Source organism: Tachypleus tridentatus, chromosome 13, assembly GCF_004210375.1.
Source record: "Tachypleus tridentatus isolate NWPU-2018 chromosome 13, ASM421037v1, whole genome shotgun sequence".
Lineage (NCBI taxonomy): Eukaryota > Metazoa > Arthropoda > Merostomata > Xiphosura > Limulidae > Tachypleus > Tachypleus tridentatus.
Genome location: NC_134837.1, coordinates 133,812,510 through 133,835,117, shown reverse-complemented (window position 1 = coordinate 133,835,117; position 22,608 = coordinate 133,812,510). Strand labels below are relative to the sequence as shown.

General features: G+C 35.5%; 1 protein-coding gene across 3 annotated transcripts in view; it reads right to left on the bottom strand.

The window, feature by feature from the left end:
- Positions 1–22,608, bottom strand: part of LOC143240993 (alpha-catulin-like) — a 133,449-nt gene that overhangs the window by 70,027 nt on the left and 40,814 nt on the right. Inside the window, exon 1 of one of the 3 annotated variants that reach the window (XM_076484383.1) lies at positions 177–6,376. The exons of the other annotated variants lie outside the window; for them this stretch is intronic. The gene's annotated coding sequence lies outside the window, so the exon portion shown is untranslated. Of the gene's footprint in view, positions 1–176; positions 6,377–22,608 lie in introns of those variants that run through there. 3 annotated transcript variants of the gene reach the window in all.

Sequence of the window (22,608 nt, the reverse complement as noted above, 5' to 3'; positions counted from 1 at the left end):
TTTTCTAAGATATGCAAGCAAATTCCAGATAAGAGGAATTTTTGTACAACATTATTTAAAAAACCAAAACGTATCAGTTTTTAATCTATATACAGCAGACTGTAAGATTATTAAACTAATTTGTATTGAAAGTTCAGTAGCTTGAAAAATAAATATTGTATAAAAACATCACTTACCCTCCGCCTACGTTGCATAGTAGCTTGATTTGTCAAACGCTGGACGAATATAAAATATTTTTGAAAACAGAAGATTGCGTTTAGAATAACTGTAATCACACGAAAATTTTGTTCCTTTCACAAAATGTCAGTATAGTCCTAGCAATGACACAGCAAACAAAAGTGTACAAAAATGGTATCAAATTTAGTACTGACGGGTTCATAAAAGCCTATACAAACAATAATTAATTACCGTTTTTCCATATAAACTACAAGCGTCTAAGAGTCTTTCTGAGTAACGTGATTTTTTCTCTTGTTAAAGAGCCAATGAATGATTGTGTGTAATATTTTCGTCACAGACTGTAAAAGGAGCACTTGGTATCGTTTAGAACAAAGAAAAATTCAGAAATTCGTTGACGTTGAGGCGTTGTTTGAGAAAGAAAGTAGCTTCAGGCGTTACTGCTAATAATACAAGTCACTTTTATACATAACAGTTTTAAAACACGTTTCTTACTGACACATCGGTCATATTTACATGTAAATTATTTACATTTTCTTTTCTTAGTAGCGAATTTCTTCTGGAATACTCGACAGTTTCACTGTGACAACTCTGTGTTTCTCTTGGTCTGTTAAAATATCTTCGATAAGAAAAAAATAAGAAAAATGTACGCGGAATACGCGACGAAAGCTTTGGTTTAGGCTGAAAACTGTTCACAAGAGTAGAACTGAGCTCGTGCGACGCTAATCACAGGCTACTGGAAACACTGGACACTGCGTCGACGACAGCGACCTTTAGTTTTCAGGAACTGGGTGACCGACAACACAACAAACAAACAAACACCGATTGTCACAAAACCTCGTCACACAATACCTCTGTTTTCAAAACAGAAGTCTATAAACAATCTAAGACACACCGTGTATATGGCTGTCGAGGCCTGAAAAGCGGTACAGCAGAAGAGCACGCGCTTTCTTGTCGCGAGCGTAAAGTATGGTAATACAGTAGAGAAAAGTGACGAGGCTGGAGCAGCATGGGAGAACCACTTTTCAGTCTTCCTGCACTGCGGTTCACACGTGAGGCTGCAACTCAGAAACATGCAGGGTCGATAGTTCAGACATATTGAGGGAAGATTTGGTTTGTATATAATGATGTCATTATGTATTCTCAGCATTATCATCAAACCCACGTTTGACCTTACATATGTATAGTTTTCTAGTTACTGCAAAAGTCATATAAACTCCGATAATAGTGATTCTTGTACATTAGCTGACAATAAGACCTGAAGCAAGTAATACCTGTTAAGTATTCTAAAGACGACTGGTATGGGTATCAAAACTTTAATTAAAATAAAATTATTTAAAATTAATCTTAATATGACCTAAGGAGGTCGAAACGTTGTTCTGTACTTTATTTTAATTAAAGTTTTAGTACCCATACCAGCCGTCTTGAGATACATTTTTACTTCAGTTGTGTTTTTCGTCATCGTGATGCCTGTTATTGTCTTGAAATCGTATGGAACACAACGTTAAAGGAAAGAAACTCGTGCAACTAGTAATGGCGCGAGCTCGGAACACACGGTTGTAATAAGTGAAACATCAGTAAACACGAAAAAGGAAATGAAGCAATAAAAGTAATACTCAATTAAAGTATGAAAGTACAATTATAAAAACTAAGAGTCAGAAGGCTAGTAGTGACGAATGAACTGTTAAAGAATACATACATGTTAACAAAACGAACTGTTTAATATCACATGTGCTAACAGCAAGAACTGTGTATAAGCCATGTGATATCACATTTTTTTAGAAGTAAAGTATGTGATAACATGATCAACTGGTTAAAATGATGATAAACTGTTAGAAATATAAGTTATGTTCGCAAACAGAAATGTTTAAAATGAGTAATAATCATATGACTTATAAAAAAATAACCACATGACTGACATAATGACTTTCAAAATCCGAAACATACTCCTGTAAAACATGAAGGACTATAACAGTATTTTGTTATTACACTGTTAACAGAAGGAGCAGATTGTGATGTAGGAACTGACATTGTACGAACTGAAGGAGCAGACTGTGATGTAAGAACTGACATTGTACGAACTGAAGGAGTATATTTTGATGAGAGATCTACACTGAAAGAACTGAAGGAGTAGATTAGACGATAAGTAATAGTAAAAGGAAATTCAGTTACATTGATATATAACAGTTAGAACTACTCCTACGAGTAAATTCCATATTTGTTTCTTTCTTCCACGATATTTTAGAACGCCAGAACACCATTTATTTACTTTATTTCAAGTGCTTCTTAATGTTCGAAAGAAAAGCCAACTTGATGAAATTTAGTTTCCATTCAACACAAGCGTTCATAAACATAAGACTAAAACTTCATTCAGCCTTCAAGTCCTAATCAAAACACATTCTTTACAATAGTTTCATTATGTTGCAAAACCTGACTGATATAGATTTAATTGAGAGTTTTTCAAGTAGTGAGATATGTGCAAAGGACAATAGCAAGAGACAAAAACAGTACTGAAGTAGATAAATATATGTTTTAAAAGGTAAATTTAAACAAATGTTCGATTTGCGAGTCCGATTTTTTTTTTTTTTTTTGACAACTAACGTGAGTTTTTCTACTTCGTCCTAAGCACTTTCTGCAGCTATAAGCCTATTAAAGGTCACGTACGAGGCTTCAGAAATTCGTGTCTTATCTATCGAGAAATTTAGGTCATCACCGGCGTTACCAGTTGTTCTGGAGTGACGTGCATATTGTTGCGTAAGAAGGCTTATTTCCGATAGTCATTGTCTATCTTCTCCCTGTAGATTATACTTTTCTACATTACTTTGCTCTTCTAAAGAATAGCTTGTTCTACAGGGAAAGAAGCACGATGTTGCCTTGAGGAAATTTCAATCCTCTATTCCATAAACAAAAATAGTTTAGTCTTACGTTTGCAAGATAACGTCAAAGCTTATTTTCGAATCCTGGGGAAACAAGAGTTAATTTATGCTTGCTTTCGATTCTTAGGTTTGAAGTTCTTGGATATATCACTATGTAGGTTTTATATGATTTATTTTATTAATTGCTTGTAAAACGAAAACGTAAAAAAATATTAAATAAAAACTGCGCGGAACGAATCGATTCCGAAGGAACACCTTACTGAGAGATGAAAATAAAAAATAAGAAACAACAGATAGAACATCTACGTGCTTTTAGGCGTTAATACGAAAAACAATCGTTATTCGAATACTTATCTTTAAGTCTACATATAAAATAGCAAAAGTGTTAGAGGTTAATGACTTCATATATGAATATTTTGCCCAATTTGTGACTTACTTATCAGTTTATTTAGAGGATTAAAACGATTTTAGTTAGACCAGAAAAAATCTCCAAACTAGCGAAAACGTTACACTATTTTTACATTAAAATGTCAGAAACGAGAAAAACTAATTTAACTACAATAAATTACTAATGAATTAATATGTTCCTGAGTTCTATGCTGACTCCTTAATATGTTGATAACCCAATTCGTAGACTTAATTCCGTCCAATTTATATATTAGCTGAGTAATATGTTGACAACTCAATTAGTAGGCCTAATTCTTTCCAGTTTCTAAATTAGTTGGGTAATTTATTGACAGTCCAGTTAGTTAGGTCTAAATATTGCCTGATTTATTGGTATTTAGGTTTTAAAGACCTTTGAGGGTCAAGTACATCTGCCCCTCCCCCAAGTTAACATGGGATATTGGGTTTGAATTTCGCGCAAAGCTATTCGAGAGCTATCTACACTAACTGCTCCTAATTTATCAGTACTAGAATAAGGAAAGACAGCTAGCTAACACCACCAACTGACAACTCTTAAGCTATTCCTTTTACCAACATGTTACCATCTCATTATAACAAATGATAGAATCAGCAAGTTCGGTGAGGAGGATTCAAATCCACGACCCTGAGACTGCGAGTCGAGTACCGTACTCGCCAGGTCTCTTTAACATGGAAAGTAGAATTATACTTCTTAACAGCTGCCAATCTGAGCGCATCGAATCTTTGTAATGAGTTAACTGATCTGATCACCAAACTCTACTCTTCTTTCCTAAATGTGATAATATTTAGAAAAATTCTTTTTATTTCCACTTACATTTAGACTGGGTCTCAGTATACAAAACATTTCCACTTAAAGTTAGACTAGAGTTAAGTATATACAAACTCTTCACGTACGGATATATTTTAATCACGACTTAACAAAGAACTCCAACACAAAATTATATTAATGTCACTTATGAGTACGTTCTCATGTAGAATTATGTTATCGTCACGTACAGACACGTTCTCATGTATAGATATAATCTGAAGTCATGTGTGAGGCTTAGGGTCCACAGTGACTAATAACTTTTCTAGTGCTATTTATAAAGATCAGGATGGGAGGTGACAGTTATTAATTTTAACACACCGACCATTTTGAATCGAATAAAGGAGCTTACAGTCTCCTTTATAACAAGACTATAACTGAAAATAAAAATGTTTGGAGCATCACGTCTCGAACCTCAGACCCTCTGATTCTCGGCCCGGTACACTAACTCCAAGGCACCAAAGTGGCCGAGATATGGCAAGAACTTAATAACTCTGTTACACTTCACTCTCCATATGCATGCAAAATTGTCTAAGAAAGTTATTTATGGATCTTCAGTATCGAGTATTTTTTACATAGTTTTCAGCAACATTTTTGAAATATTTAATTCTTATTTTCTAATATTTTTCATCTATTAAAGTATAAATTTATATGTTATAAAAGTAGAAAAAATCCCGTTCTTACATCAGTGATAAGGCAGTAATAAATGTATGACATAAGTGGAACAGCGGTATGTCTACGAACTTGCAACGCTACGATCCATGGTTTGATTCCCTCTGGTGGGCATAGCAGATAACCGAATGTGGCTTTGTTATAAAACACACAAACCTAGTTAGTTTCAAAAATGAATTATGATACTTGCTAGAAATAACAAATATGGCTTGTATAGTTTTAGGGAAAATGGTAAAATATAATTAATTATATTTGTCATAGGACAATGCTAATGTCGTATGACATGTGCGATTAATTATAATCATGCTTTGCCAGCGTGTTAAAGACGTTTATACCATAACAATTATTAATGATAAAACAAACATCTACACTGTACTGGCATTTACTCCTTATCGTAACATATAGGGAGTTTAGAGTATTATATTAGAACGATTTTGAATATACAAATCAGCAAGTTTCATGGAAAACACAGCTGATATAAAGTCGCGATGAACAAGGAATATGGATCACCTTGGGGTACCAGCACCGTCTAAGAAGAAATCTGTAGCAAGTCATACTCAGTCGTACATTTTTTGTAACAAGTGAGAATCCATAGACACAAAGACCAATGTCAAAAGCCACTTATATTCCCCAGGCAACAGTACACAACATAATCTATAAATCCGGAAAAGCGACACAAGTCGCTTGTACATAGTTTGATTCCATGACATACCACTATCGGGGATTAATGCTAATCCATACGGACATAACGGTTAAGTCGCCATGAACTTCTGGTGACTAGACTGTTGGAACCAGCACTGGGAAACTGTCATCCTCGCACATTAGATGAATTATGAAACTGTAGAGTGAAGGGTTGTCCTTTGGACAAGGCAGCTTTGTGATGGAGTTTTTTGTAATAGAAACCACACTGCAGGTGCTGCTGTCAATCTGCACGGTTGTCGGATAGACTATGACTGTACATTAGGACGTGAACTTTAATGATGTAATAAGGGTTCAAAATAATTTTCTTATCAAGTATCAATCTCTGTATAAGGCGCTATTTAACATGATCTGTTACAACTACTAGAAAAAACCTCATGGAGCTGATCAGGTCGAATTGCAAGGATTATGTTTTGGTGTTATCGACCACTAATACAGCCTGAATCACAATGTAACACTTACGTCAGGAAATGAATCCGCACTCACTGTTAGAGAATACTCTAGATTCTCCGTCAGAGTTTTGATCAAGACCCACTCTTAATGTCTGGTGCAACCTAGGTAGGTATCAGGCCCAGCATGGCCAGGTGGTTAGGATGCTTAACTCGCAATCTGTAATTCTAGATAACAGAATAGATCCAAAATAGGGATTTGTAATTTGAGTAAATAATGTCTACAGTATCTTCAGTCTTGATTCTTTATATTTTATTTTACGATTCTTATTTGCAGGGGCCCGGCATGGCTAGGTGGTTAAGGTACTCGACTCGAAATCTATGACTTATAGATTTCAGTGTCTGCGGCCTGGCATGGCCTAGCGCGTTAAGACGTGCGCTTCGTAATCTGAGGGTCGCGGGTTCGCGCCCGAGTCGCGCCAAACATGCTTGCCCTTTCAGCAGAGGGAGAGTTGTAAATTACGGTCAATCCCACTATTCGTTGATAAAAGAATAACCCACGAGTCGGTGGTGGGTGGTGATGACTAGACACATTCTCTCTAATCTCTCAGCGCTAAATCAGGGACTGCTAGTATAGGTGACCATCGTGTAGCTTTACGCGAAATTTAAACCAAATCAAACCAAGGTGTTAATGAGCTATGAGTATCAAAGCATAATCTATATTTCTACAGTTTTGATTAGGAGCAACCTAGGTAATAGCCTGAGATATTCACCAGTTATTATTTGGTATTAATATTAATACAACCAAGACATTGATCTGATAAACTGGTCAGTTACCATCTTGATATCACACTTAGTATCTGTTATACCAAATAAAACTTTTCTCTTGCTACAAAGAATATAACAGTTTAATGTTACGTTAACTGTAGGATCTGGTGTCAAAACAATCTACTACCACACAGGTAAGACTTGATCAAATTCTATAAATTTTTTGATTGGTTAACTTGTTTTAATCACACAAATGTTTTAAATGTTTAAGTAAGAACTGTTTATTCGCATTTTAAAACATTTACGGTCAGGTTAATATATTTAATGCAACAGTACTTCTTTAAATACAAGATTTCTCGAATAATGTGAACTAATTTAAATCGCAGACTCTGATTGTTTTGTTTGTTTTTGGAATTTCGCACAAAGCTACTCGAGGGCTATCTGTGCTAGCCGTCCCTAATTTAGCAGTGTAAGACTAGAGGGAAGGCAGCTAGTCATCACCACCCACCGCCAACTCTTGGGCTACTCTTTTACCAACGAATAGTGGGATTGACCGTAACATTATAACGCCCCCACGGCTGGGAGGGCAAGCATGTTTGGCGCCACTCGGGCGCGAACCCGCGACCCTCAGATTACGAAGCGCACGCCTTAACGCGCTAGGCCATGCCAGGCCGCAGACACTGAAATCTATAAGTCATTACTTTTAGTTCAAACATGGGTTAAACCTTTAGTAAGTACAATCCATATTCACTGCAACTTGTGTACGTTCTGTGCTTTAGTTTGATTAGGCCTAAACTTTGCCGTACCTATTACTATTACGTATAATTTTAATTTACGACCTAATTAACGTTCGATCTTTTTTAAACACTTTGATAAGTCTTTAATATGTCGTTATATAAAATGCCAATTAAAGTATATTTAACTCCGCGTTTTGTATACATTTGTTAAAACGAAATGCCCGCGAATTTCTAGGACAGGTTGACACTTTGTATTATTGTAATAGATTCTAAAATTATTAGAATGTTTTACTTTTAATCAGTTAGTACTATTTGTGTACCTCTTAAAACATATTATACTTCAATAAAAAACATCATATTTTTAATGTTTAGACACCAACTTTAAAGCACTAAATTTTAATATAATACACTAAGAAAATATAACCTTCTGATACTCTTTGTACAAAATTCATAATTACAGAAAAATTAAATTATAAGTCAATTTACTAACTAATGGATGTGAAAATTAAAATAATTTAAATCTCCCACGAAAAATCAGGGCATGGCCAGGTAGGTAATCGACTCGTAATCTGAGTATCGCGGGTTTGAATCCCCGTTACATCAAACGAGAGAACGTGCTCGTCCTTTCAGCCGTAGGGGTGTTATAATTTGACGGTCAATCCCACTACCCGTTGGTAAAAGAGTAGCCAAAAAGTTTAGCGGTGGGCGGTGATAACTAGCTGCCTTCCTTCTAGTCTTACACTTCAAAATTAAGGACGGCTAGCACAGATAACTTCGTGTAGCCTTGCGCAAAATTCAAATCAAACCAAAACTGATCTCTCTAAGTGTCGAGCCAAATTCTGAAATATTATGTCCCAGAAAGCTCTGATTGGTCGAAATAAACTATTTGACTTTACTTTTCAGATTTGTTTTTATTGTTTCAGATTTGAAATCCATGAAGTATACAGCTGTATATAGCAGTAATCGTTTTAGAGGCCTCAGCGTTTCCATAACATCCAGTATCAATGTCGTACACCTTGCTTTCCTCTACCCTAATTAAATTTTGACCCCTCAAGTCACGTGTCCTTCTCATTACTCTTCTTTCTCCACTTTCAGCATCATTTCTTCGTTTCCAGTTTATATGATTTACTTTATTCAAGCATGAATCCAAAGGTAAGCAGCATCTACAAACACTACAGGTGAAACAGTCTCCTTTCTTTCTATGTTTATGGTTCTTGCAAGATATTTTAACAAATGTTACCTTTTCAATCAGAAGAACATGCTTTCTAGGCTGTATTACTGGATTACGGTTACATAGTCTGGCGCCTTCTCGCACCCCCCCCCCTTCGTGTTCCATTCGATAATTATTCTTTCCACTATACGAATATTCTTTTATTATAAGCGTAAACGTGTTGGTAATTGAGACGTGAGCATTATCTTTACCCCACACATCTGAATGACACATACCGACAAATCATGTTGTGATAAAAACATACATAGTAGGGTGAGCACGAAACATATTGACTAAAGTTATTGTGATAAACTTGTACAAAGTAGGGTGAGTTAGAGACATACTGACCAAAGATGTTGGGATAAAAATTTTAGTAACTCCAAGTTTCCGACATTTTGGAAGTGTTTAAGGTATCATCAGAAAACAACAACAAGGCAAAAATTTAATTTCACCATCTTGTTGGTTCATCTATAGAACTGATATGTTTCTTAGCATGTTGACAGCAAGGTGACAACCTCATGATATTACCTACTGTCGCCATCTAGTGCCATAAATCTAAACATTGCGAATACATTCTTCTCATCATTTCTATTTGGTTTGTTTTTGTTTTTTAATTTCTTATTGAAGCATATAGGTACATAATGTATCTATCATATACCCACAGAGGATACTGAAACAAAATTTTTAGAGTTATAAGCTCTCAGACTTACAGGTGAACTACATAGGGGTTTTCTTATCAGTGCGCAAAGTTAAGAGACAATACACAAAGTATTTAGGTTTTATTACATGTGTGTAGAAACCAACGGCTTTTCTTATCAGCATCGAACAGAAGCGACTGTAGTGGTGGAAAACAACGAAGGTTTGTAATATCAGACACCAAACTAACAGAAGTTATGAAATTTAAGAAACAAAATGAGTGGCAGAACTCTGCTGACAAGTAACAAGTGGAAGAGACAATGTGAGAGGACCGAAGTTAATCGGTTCATATCCATACATCCTGAGATAACAGGCTCAGAACTCTTCGCTACTGTCAACTCATGATTGTTGAGAAGTAATTCTGTATAAACCAATTTGTAAACGGTTACGGTTTTGGTCAGGTCTAAGATCGCGAACGTATCAACCAAGTTGGAAAAAAATCACATGCGACTTTGGGCCATTTGAACTTTTTTTGAGGAGTTGTAATTATACGAAATAAGCAGTGTAATATGTCTTGATTTTGAATCAAAACAGAAGCTCTTCTGCTGATCTAGATAACTCTTTGCAAGTAACTATTGCTACTCTATCTAGTCTAATAATGTATTTTTCAAATGATGTATTACAATTGAGAAAAATATAGTGTTACATGTTAATCGTATCACAGATCTAAAAACTAATTAAAGATGTCTAGTTTGTTGTAATTGAGCACAAAGTTTTACAATGGACTATCTGTACTCTTCCCACCACGAATATCGAAACCCGGTTTGTAGTACTGTAAGCCTCTAAATATACCGCTGTGTCACGATGGGCAATTAAAGGGGTAATTGAACAACTGAGGTATATACTTCAACTTGTAACTAAATTGACTAAACATAATTATATCTGAAAAAATATCTCGTGCTCATCTAGTAGATAATCTATTCGTTATAGTGTCAATGTTGATGAATATTATTTCCTGACAATTTTGGTATTTTTCATGTTGATGAGTGTTTGAACGTTTAGAATTAAATGTTTCTATTATATTAGAATAAACAGGCTTTGAGATATTTTTCTTTTTATTTCGAACGTAAACTCGAGCTGGTGGCTTGTGTGTTTAATTCACGATCGCATAACCCGGTAATGAATAAATTTATTTGAGACTTCTGTGAAATCGACCAAACGACTACGTCCCGATGGCATCAAACCTATTTTGGCCCGGCATGGGCAGGTGGGTTAAGGCATTCCACTCGTAATCTGAGGGTCGCGGGTTCAAATCCCCCTCGTACCAAACATTATCGCCCTTACAGCCGTGGGAGCGTTGTAATGTTACGGTCAATCCCACTATTTGTGGGTAAAAGAGTAGCCCAAGAGTTGGCGGTGGGTGGTGATGACTAGCTGCCTTCCCTCTAGTCTTACACTGCTAAAGTGGGGAGGGTTAGCGCAGATATCCCTCGTGTAGCTTTGCGCGAAATTCAAAACAAACAAACAAATCTATTATATTAAGTTGGTATAAGTAATTTTGAATTTCTTTTCATCCAATGATACATACAAAGCATATACTCTGGATTAAAAATATAACCAATGTGTGTCCTTTGAAGTGAATATTCCAGTTAACGATAATGGCAACGCTGTTACAGGCATTCAGAGGATTAAGGGAGAATTACTGAGGCTGATGAACTGCAGAATAACTATAGGAAGATTAAGAAGGGCTTTACACAGATTAAACACAGAGCAACAATAAGTTTTATACGTGTTTTTAAATTTATAAATACCAACATAGCTAAAGTAGTCACTCTAATTCCAATACAATGGAATATCTCCACTCCTTTCATGACATTGTGCTTCACTGATTAGAGAAACTCTGATCGTTACAGCACCATGCAATTTACACTTCTATTGGGCTTAAAATTAGATATTTTAATTAATCTTTAATGAAAAGAACTGGTAAACTGACTCTTCTGTCAGATATGTCTAAATCTCATCAACCTCATGCATACATACATACACACAAATGAAACAATATAAAACATCTTCTAATGACTAATCCTTCTTTCTACTGGGCTGGGGATGGCCAGGTGGTTAAGGCACTCAACTCATAATCTGAGGGTCGCGAGTTCGAATCCCTTTCACACCAAACATGCTCGTCCTTTCAGCCGTGGGGACATTATAAGGTGATGGTCAATCCCACTATTCCTTAGTAAAAGAGTAGCCCAACAGTTGGTGGTGGGTGGTGATGACTAACTGCCTTCCCTCTAGTCTCTCAGCACTAAATTACTGACAGCTAGTGCAGATAGCCCTTTTGTAGCTTTGTGTGAAATTCAAAACAAAACCTTTTTACTGTTGATTTAAAATTAAAATAAATATACATAAAACTATAAATACTGGTTTTATATTCTCTTCTGAAAAAAAAAAAGATTCTCTCTAACAATACTTACTTAACAATGTAAAATTTCCTGTGTTGTTTGGCATTAAAACTTTATATATGTTTTAATGTCCCCCTGTATGTTAAACTGTGTAGCATTTAATAACCTCTAATTCTTTTCATAAGAATACCAAAATGAAAATTCTTGGAAAAAGTGCTCTACTAAAGTATGAAACTTTTCCATAACACACTTATTAATGTGTTGCTGTTTGTCAACAGGTTGTGGTCTACTATTCGAATTTTTGACATGAGATTTATATGTTTATTCTTAAATGTAACTTTTCTGTTTCTTCATCATATATTTGTTTACAACAAACACAAGATAATACACAAAGAATATTATGTGAATTACAACTAAATTTAAAGTTTAGAAAAGATGCATTTGCCGTTGTAGGGCCTATAATATATTTTGTGTATATAATGATACCTTTCCTACAAATATAACAATTTGGGTTACTGCAGAGAAAAATACATTCACCAGATATTTTTACTGTATTTCCCTGATTTAAGATAACATAAACTTTGGGGTTATTTTCATGACATTATGGTTTATTTATTTTGAAGCTTAGCTTTCAGAGTTTTATCTGAAATTCTTTCCTGTTGGTTTTGGATATCATTAATGTCAATTTTAACAACAGGATAATACATTATTATGAAAATAATAATTTCTATTATTATTATTATTGTTAGTTACTTTTTAATTATAGTTAATGTAAAACCTCTATCTATTAAATTTTCTGGATAATGTCATTTCTTAAGGTAAGATTTTAATTTTTCAATCTTTGTTGATGAATTTCTTGATTAAAAACAATAGAATTTTTTTTTTTTTTGCTAAGCAAAGTGGAATTTTAAAATAAGCCTTTAGGATAATTAGCATAAAAATCTAAATACTGGTGTGAATTAGTAGGTTTGTAAAATAAATTTGTTTCAGTTTTACTGTTTCCTTTTTATAATCTACATATCTAAAACTGATAAAAGTAAATTACTCATTTTAAAAGTTTGTTTTTTTGGTTTATTTTGAATTTCATGCAAAGCTGCATGAGGGTTAACTGCACTAGTCGTCCCTAATTTAGTAGTGTAAGACTAGAGGGAAGGCAACTAGTCATCACCACCCACTGCCAACTCTTGGGCTACTCTTTTACCAACGAATAGTGGGATTGACCGTCATATTATAACACCTCCATGTCTGAAAGGGTGAGCATGTTTGGTGTGATGGGGATTTGAACTCGTGGCCCTCTGATTATGAGTCGAGTGCCTTAAGCACCTGGCGATGCTGGCCCATTTCAGAAGTAAACTTTACGTTAGGGTTATTTTGATTAAAATTGTCAAAAAGTATTACAAAATCAAATAATTTGTTCCACAATATAAAAAATATCATCCAGAACGTTTTCCAATTTTAACTTAAGTCTTTAATGTAACTACATTCAAAATAATTTAATAAACTATTGAACATTTGAATTTCAAAACATCCTTATTACTAAAGTAGCATAAGTTAGAGTCACTTTTGTTCCCATGGATGATCTACAGATCTGTTGATATATATTATCTTTATAAACAAAGCAACAATTAGTTATATAAAATAAGGTTTAAAATTTTAATTATCACTTCTTAATTAAGATGTGAGTGTAATAAATGTGGATATTTATTTAAATAATATTCAGTAGTTTTTATACCATACACATATTTCATACTTGGATAAAGAAAAACACCTGGTGATACAAAAATTTTTGCCTGTAAGTGATGAATAAAATTAATATAATTTCTTATATAACATTGTACTTTAGATGTAAATGGTTTTAAAATTATGTCTATAATAGGACTCAGTTGCTCAATAACTTGGTTTTATTCCACCCTAAAACTGGTCTTCCAGAGTTTTTTGGAGGACTCTTTATCTGAAGATATATTATATAAACTTTTTTCTAAAATTTCATTAACTTTTTTTTTATTTTTATGAAGTTTGAACAATAAATATTTTTTTCCCAATTACAATTTATCAACAAATAATCATTGTCTGTTTTAGTATATACAAATTTTAATTCTTTTATATATGTATATATTCTTTGATTACTTCCTCTCTTTTATGCCCCTCAGTGGCATAGTGGTATGTCTGCAGACTTACAATGCTAAAAACCAGGTTTCATAACCCATGATGGGCAGAGCACAGATAGCCCCTTGTGTAGCTTTGTGCTTTATTGTAAACAAACAAACCTTTCCTTTATTAAAAAAAAGTTTTTATTTGTACTAAACTTAATTTGTTGTAAAAGACAATTTCCTGCAACTAATAGTGAAAATTCACAAATGAAAGTTTTGTATGCACCAATCCAAGGGATTTCAGCACCTCTCCAAATGGAGACTAAATCATTTATATCCATGTATTTTCTTCTGTCAAATACCATTAAAACAATGCACAAGTTTATCAATGTATGTTTATGTGTTTGTTTAGTAAAATTGTGCAGAGTAAATGAGTTGTGGCAAAGAAATATTTGACCAGAAACTAGTCCTTGAAAGAAGTGTTGCCATTGGATATTGAATTTCCTATAGTTAGGGATAAGGAAAAATGACACAAAAAAGATTTGACCAGAAATTTGTCTTTAAAGTTGTCTCCAGCGAATGTTGAATTCTTACAGCTGAGAGTAACATGCACAATATTTGATCAGAAACTGTATGTAGCTACATAGGTATCTTTATGCACTAACTGCATATAACAATAAAAGCAATGGGAATGAACGGCTTATTAAGAAACCAGATTCTAATGTGAGGCTTCTTCAAATGCTAAATGCATATCCTAAGATTAGATCACATAAATCACTCGCTACTTTAGTACAGAAGCTGGATCAAATTAAGTACAGTTCTATCACGTAATTGCAAGAAGGTATACATATCTTCTTCATTTTCGAATAAAATTGCAAGATATAATGCACATAAATAATTCACTAATATTTTATAATTGCGAATTTATATTTGAGTTTTTAATTAAGAATAATTAATAGGTTTTCGGGTAGTGTCATTATAACAATAAATACATAAAAAATATCAAAACATATCAAATGCTAAATGTGTTGAAACTAAGTCAACAGATGGCATCACAAGATAAGAGTAACTAAAGACTAAATTACCAATATAAAAATATAGCGGGAAGTTGCGTTTAGTTGTTAGTAAGATCAAAGTTGCACAATGGGGAATTTGTGCTCTGCCTACCATGAGTATCGAAACCTGATTTTGTGTGGTTTAGTACTGTCGGTCCTTAACAGAAGTTTGTTACAGTAAATACGCACTACCGTTCAAAAGAACAAACATGACTAACAATGGATGGCGAAAAGAGTTCCAATGGTATGACGAGACCTAAAACGTTGTCCTTATATAATCGATTAACCAACAATTTACAAATGTTACAAAATACATCGGGTCATCCCATAAGTAATGTTCGAAAATTTAATACAGAACGTGCGTCATTATTTCTGTCTTTGCAAAAGGTTTTTTATGACTAAAATATGTAGTAGGACGTGTATAAAAATGTTCAGAGAAATAAAATAAACTAACCCAACTCCACTTTTTCAGATCATTAATCAAATAAACCCTTATAAATATGGATGTATCTGAAGAGCACATTAGGCATATAATGCTTTATGACTTTTAAAAAGGCAACAGTGCAGCAGAAAGTACACGAAACATTCAAGGTGTTTATGGTGCGGAGTCTCTCAATGAAAGAAAATGTAGAAGATGGTTTCAGAAGTTCAGATCAGGTGACTACAGCTTAAGTGATGCGCCACGTTCAGGTCGTCCTGTTGAGTTTAATTATGACTTGCTGCTGGCTGCACTTGAAGAGGATTGTGCTGTAACAGTTGAAGAACTAGCACAGAAGCTTAATTCGACCCATTCAATTGTTCACCGTTATCTGTAACAGCTTGGAGAGGTGCCAAAACTTGAAAAATGGGTTCCCCATGATTTGACAGAATCCAACCTTAGAGCAAGAGTGGACATCTGCACTCTTGTGAACGTAACTCACCTTTTATTCAGAAATTTGTAAATCGTAGGCAGGAAGTAATTAATAATAATGGAACATAAATTATTGATTAAATAACATTAAAAGCGTTTGAAATCCTTTCTCTTTTTTCTGAAACTTAAATCGTACATTACTTAAGGGATGACTTGATACATACTACAAGCGGAACAAATTCTCTTCAAATGTGCATCTTGACCCAATGGGATATACTGAGTGCATTTTAACAAGCTTAAGAATTGAGTGATAATTATATTGTTATAAAAGATGTAGTATTGTTGTTTTCATTGTTACAAATACGTAACTTTACTTATGAATTTAGTTTCTTCAATAAAATGTCCCCCGTGGTAAATCTGAAGGCTCACAACACCGAGATGGGCACAGCGTATATAGCTCATTGTGTTGTTTTGCGCTTAGCAATAAACAAGCAAACTAATGGATTTTAACGCTAAAAGTAAACAGTCCATTATGGAGTTTTGTGTTTAAAAATAAATAAATAAATCTTGCAAAAACGTGAATTTCAATGCAGGAAATATTACTTATAAGCCTAATTTATTCTTTGATTTGCTACATCAGCTGAGGAGACTTAGTTTTGTGCCCTTAGAAACTCCAAAATTACTTTAGGATACTAGTAAACTACATCAAAACCAAACATGTTTCACTAAACTATCATTCGCGCTAACATTACAAATGAAAAGAAAACTATAATTCAAAACATTTATACATGTATATTCAGGTCCTATACTACGAGAAGCACTTAGTACCTTCACCCTTGTGGTAGGTACCCTGCTGTAATATAAATAGGCAAACTTCGAGTCTGAACTCTTTATTTTTTATTCCAAGTATTACTTTAAATTATTGGCGTTTTGTTTATATGTACAAGTGTATGAAAGCTATAGTACTTTTCTATCCTGGTGCTTGTTACCCATCTCTCAGAAATGTCGACTTTACCTTTATAAAATGCATCCCCCACTTTCTTGTGTGCAATGAGAGATACTGCGCTGTGATTTTATTTGTCGTTGTTAACGTCTAACAAGAGATGGCGCGCTATGGTTTTATTTTTTGTTGCTAACGTCTATCGAGAGTTGGTGATATTTGTGCACCATATAGTTCTATAGTTCCTATAGTTCTACTTCATTCAAAGTGCACGATCCCGTAACCCTTTGGAGACTTCAGCTCAGAAGTTCGACTCAACACATACCGGGTGCTTACAAGCAAGGAATATTAAAAAAAAATACTGATCTATGATGTCAGTAAAGCACCTAGATTCAAGAAGACTTGATAGAAATGAATAAAACCTTATAACCTGAGCGCTTTCGGAAGGTGGACCTTTCTTTTCAGAGTCAAACTGGGAATGGTGATTATCCGTAATGATGATTAACATCCATTAAAGGCTCGGGGTTCATCAAGATAAGTAATTATGGACATCAGTAATAGTGATCAACATTCATTAGAGGCTTAGGATTCATCAAGATAAGTAATTATGGACATTAGGATCGTGATCAACACTCATTAAAGGCTTGGAATTCATTGAGATAAGTAATTATGAACATCAGTAATCGTGATCAAAACTCATTAAGGGCTTGGGATTCATCGAGATAAGTAATTACGGACATCAATGATCGTGATCAACACTCACAGGCTTGGGATCGAAGACATATTTAATGTAATCTCTCACTGTCACAGTTATAGATAAACAATATCCACAGTGCCAGCTTTATTTTTACACGTTTTGAACATATCATTACCCATTTAAAATTTAGAACTAGTAAACTTAAGAGGTTTGAAGGGTGGATACATTTATTTTTTTATACGGTGATATAAAGTTCCAAAATTACAATATAGTAGATATCGTAATTTTCTAGGTTAAAACAAAGTTGTATAGTATGTTTTACAGATGTGTTCATGGCAGTGAAAGAATTAGTCATAAGGTTAAAACAAATGCTATGGAATGTTCCACATATGTGTTCATGGCAGTGAAAAAGTTCAAGTCATAAGGTTAAAATGCCCTAACCATTTTTTTATGTATGAAGACCAGTGAAAATAAAAAAGCATTGTTTGTTTGTTTGTTTAGAGTTTCCATGCATAGTTGCACTGCACGAGGGCTATTTGTGCAAATTCGTACCTAATACTGAATTGTTAGGCTAGACAAAAGGCAGTTAGTCATCAGCACCCATCCCCAACTCTATCTGATCCATTAATGAAATTTGACTGTTACTCTTATAGCGCACCTATGTCCCTAAACTTGGAAATGCATTTTTCAGAAAACCAGGAGCGTAGCCGGGGGGGAGGTTAACCCCCCATGGGCCCAAACTTTTTAGACAAGCTCAGTTGCCACCTGTGAAGTTTCATAAAGATCCGTGATTGAACACTTTTAATACAGCAAGTTTTGTCAGAACTAGAGAAATACAATCGAATATCTATGAAAGGCTCAAACGCCTGTTCGTTCTTGCCAGGACATCTACAACACAGTTTGGTTCAACTTTAATATCACGGTGAATGTATAATGAGGCCAGGCCATTCAATCGATCTTCAGTGGTGGTATTTCTCAAATATGTTTTGAGTCTTCTGAGAGTTGAAAACGAACGCTCCACTGAGCTCGTTGACACAGGCAGCGTGGCAAATACTTTCAACAGTCTAGAAATGACTGGGAACATTTCTGCATTGCACATTGCATATGCATTTATGACATTGTTTGGTCTGTTGTTCGCAAGTGATTTGTACCAAACCTAAGTTCACCTACTGCAGCTAGTGAAGTACTGTCAATATATTGACCAACTTTTTAATTTGGTCACATTGTTGTGCTGTAAGTTCTGACCGTTCTGTGGTAGATCCTGATGCTAGTAGACACATGAAGTTTGTAAGGAGAGTTTTGTGACTGGACAGACGGTCACATATTTGTGAAAGAAAGTGATCAACAAATGGTACAAATACAACAATACGAAAGTACTCCTCAGGGCTAGTTGTTTGTGGGTTAGCACGGTACATCTTTTAGCTTGCCTTGGTATTATGATGTCAATTTGAAGCTCACTCACAACAGAGAGTTTGCGCCTCACAGAAAATGTTAAATTCATTCACAGTATTATTTCTGAGTGAACGGATTAAATCTTCCACTATTTCTGCGTGATGCATTACAGCACCTAAATCAATGTTCTGTTGCTGCAGTAAGTTGCACAGAGGTAAACTAAAGGAAAACAAGTTAGCAATGGTAAGTAGAGTGATGATGAATTCTGGCTGTGTTATAGAACACAACAATTGATTGGCTTGCGTGGCAGAATCTCTGTCTTGCCAATCTGATATGGTCTCAAGGGCATTTGCAACTGCATGGATTAATTCTAGAAAGACAATGGCTAAGTCATGCCTCTCAACCCACCGGGTGGGGCAGAGACCTTTAATTTTTTTTTTTTCGATTCAGGTGCTTTATTCTACACCGAAAGAGCCAAAACGTGCTTTCATTTGGGTGTATTGAGAAACTTTTCAATGCCAGAAGTTACTCCCATGCAATTTCGCACAGGAACTTCTTTACAAGCATCAGAAACTGCCAAGTTTAGGGAATTGGCACTGCAGTGTACATAGGGTGCAAGTGGGAATTTATCAGTTATGTGTCTCTGGACACCATTGAATTTTCCACTCATATAGGTAGCACCGTCGTACCCTTGTCCTCGCAGGTAAGTCATGTCAATACCATATTTTGTCAGATTGGTTATGATAACATCAGCCAAGTTTCTGCCTGTCACATCATAAACTGGTATAACTTGCAAAAAATCTTCTCTCATTGCAACAGAGTTGTCATTGGCATGCAAATATCTAACACACAGCGAAAACTGTTTAATGCCTGAAATATCTGTTGTTTCATCAGCTAATATTGAGAAACACTTTGCAACATTAACCCTGTTGACCAAAGCATCAAGAACATGAGTATTACAGGCACTGATGATTTCATTTTGAATTTGAGGACTCAGATACGTAGCATTCCTCTTTGTACTCCTAAGGCTTGCTAAAAGCTTGACATCACCCTTTGTCCTGTAGCGCAAAATTGCCCGAAAATTCCCATCATTATTGATAAGCTCCTCATCAGTTTCACCAACAACCATTGGACGAGAATCATATTTTCCCCTCAAAGCTAAACCCTGTCTCTCACACAGCAATACAGTATCAATAATAGGCATTAAATATTTCCAGTTCTGTTCAATTTCTTGCTTGTAAGTTGCACAAGCTGCAAGTGCACAGATGAACTTGTGTTTAGGACCTGTAGAAAATTAACTTTTTCTTTGCTGTCTTGGTGGTACTGTTTCAATTCATGTGCCTTGAAGTCTTCAACAGCCTTCTTCCAGTTTGTGTATGGAAATTTCACTAGTTGCCCCAATTTCTGGCTTCCAACACCAGCACCATCAGAAGCAAAAAGACAGTAGTACTTGCAGAAAGCACCCTTTGCACGCTGACTTTAGAGTAGCCATCTCCACCGTGAAAGACAACGATGCAGAGTGTTTGCATGATTTTTAATACAAAATTAATATAATGAGGAGTCGACTTACCTGTTTACCAATGCTGACATCATCAGAAATGTAATTTCCAATGTCCCAGACTGGACCTGAGATGGTAGTGGCAGCACTGGTAGAAGGCCACGGTGATGACTCTGACAATTCAGTTGACAATACAGATTCAACCTGATTGGCTGCAGCAGATTGATCAGGTTCAGCCTCATGAATGGATTTAAAGAACCCATTCAGTGTCTTTAGATGGCGCCAATGGTACTAGGTTAGTGCCATGGTGCTGCCAGCCTGCCACGGTGCCACCCACTGTTTATTTGTGAAGTTAATTCTTGAAATCCAGGGAATCTGAACATACACTGTCCATGATATTTGAATACAGATTATAGACACTATACATATATTTTATCACTCTCCTGAGTGACTCTATATTTTATATGTTGATGACAGGACTGTAGTCCTACTTTGCTGGGCTTGATAACTTTAAGTTATATATTATATATATATATACATATTTATGATTAAAAAAATAAGACAAACACCTCAGTGTGCCATTCTAAAATTTGCCAAATAGGTGATCTCAGAATGCATAATTCAGACTTTTCTTTTATGTTTTTACTGAAAATTTCTTGGAGAGGCATGCCCCCAGATCCTCCTAGCATGGTTTGCGCCTGCGGCGCTTGCATCAAGCACTCAAACTAAAAAAAAACAAAACCAAAATGGCCATTTCTGGCTACAGCCCTGCAGAAAACAGGACAAAAACCACCAACTTTCGGACTGTCCGAGTACTTTATTGGACCGTTAAGCCTACCCCTGCCCAGAAGCATGGCGGACCCATCAACGTATCTTTAGGAAGAAATATTGTTTCTAACTGTTTGTGTGTGTTTTCACACAGCGGCAATGTATAAATGTTCTATGTGTGTTAAGGTTAGCAACAACATTCGAAATTGGTTACTGGTCGTATTGTTTGTTCATATACGATATGATAATCCAAAAGGCTCAATCCAAAATTGCAGTTCAATCAAAAAGTTTAGTTACTGAACGATTTCGGACTTCGATGCAAGTATATATAAATATATATCTAAACTTAGATGTATTAGGATAATCTTTAATTTAAAAAATAAAAATTTGAGAGTAACCTTCTGTAGAAACTAATATATATAGAATCAACTAAACCGTGCGCGAAAAGTAAAAAACAAACGACAGTTTGCAATGCTAACTGACCCTACCGGTCAAAGCATAGAAGGATGATTGTCTGTAAATTGATGTTGAATGAACTACTAGCCATAGTGTAAGAGAACGACTGTCTCTAAAGTAATGTTAATATTATTTAACCCAATTGAGTACTGTGTACCGTTCTTCAGTCTAGATGAGGTTTTGATTGACTTTAAATATACTCTTCAAAACAAGAAACGCAAAAGGGATATTTTTGTTATTTTGAAGAGAAATATATGTAATAACGTTACAAGCGCAGAGTATGTGATGTTACACGTGTTAAGGCACTGATTGTCAGACCAAAATGACAATAAAAGTTGTGCACTTTGAAAACGGAGGAAAACATCGGATTTTTCGCCAAAACGCATGCGTGTCCAATAAATTTGTTTGAGAGATCTGCATGTTCTGTAAGTGTAACATGTGCAAAATCCCTATAAAAGTGACGGGTTCTCAGTTTCCATAGCTCAGTGCTAAGCCACCGACACGCAATACAGTTACGCCAAGACTGACTGAAGCACAACGCAACAACGCCATTGGTCGATTGGAAGCAGGCGAATCTCGATCAGATGTTGCCAGAGCTGTGCATGTCCACCCAAGCACCATCACAAGGCTATGGAATCGTCACCAACAACATGGATCAACTCGTGACCGTCCACGATCTGTCAGACCTCGTGTGACCACGCCTGCACAAGATCGCAACATCCGGTTACGTCACCTTCGGGATAGGACCACCACTGCGACGTCTACTGCCTCAACCAGACCAGGGCTGCGTAGGATTTCCGATCAGACCGTACGCAACCGTCGACGAGATTCTTAGGCCCCATGTGCAACCCATCATGGTGAACGTCAACGACGTTTTTCAACATGACAACACCCGTCCTCACACAGCCCGACTCACCACTGTCTTCTTGAGACACCACAATATCAACGTTCTTCCCTGGCCCTCCAAATCACCAGATTTAAACCCCATCGAACATCTTTGGGACGAGTTGGCCCGACGTCTGCGACGGCGACAACCTCAACCGCAGACTCTACCTCAGCTTGCAGCAGCTT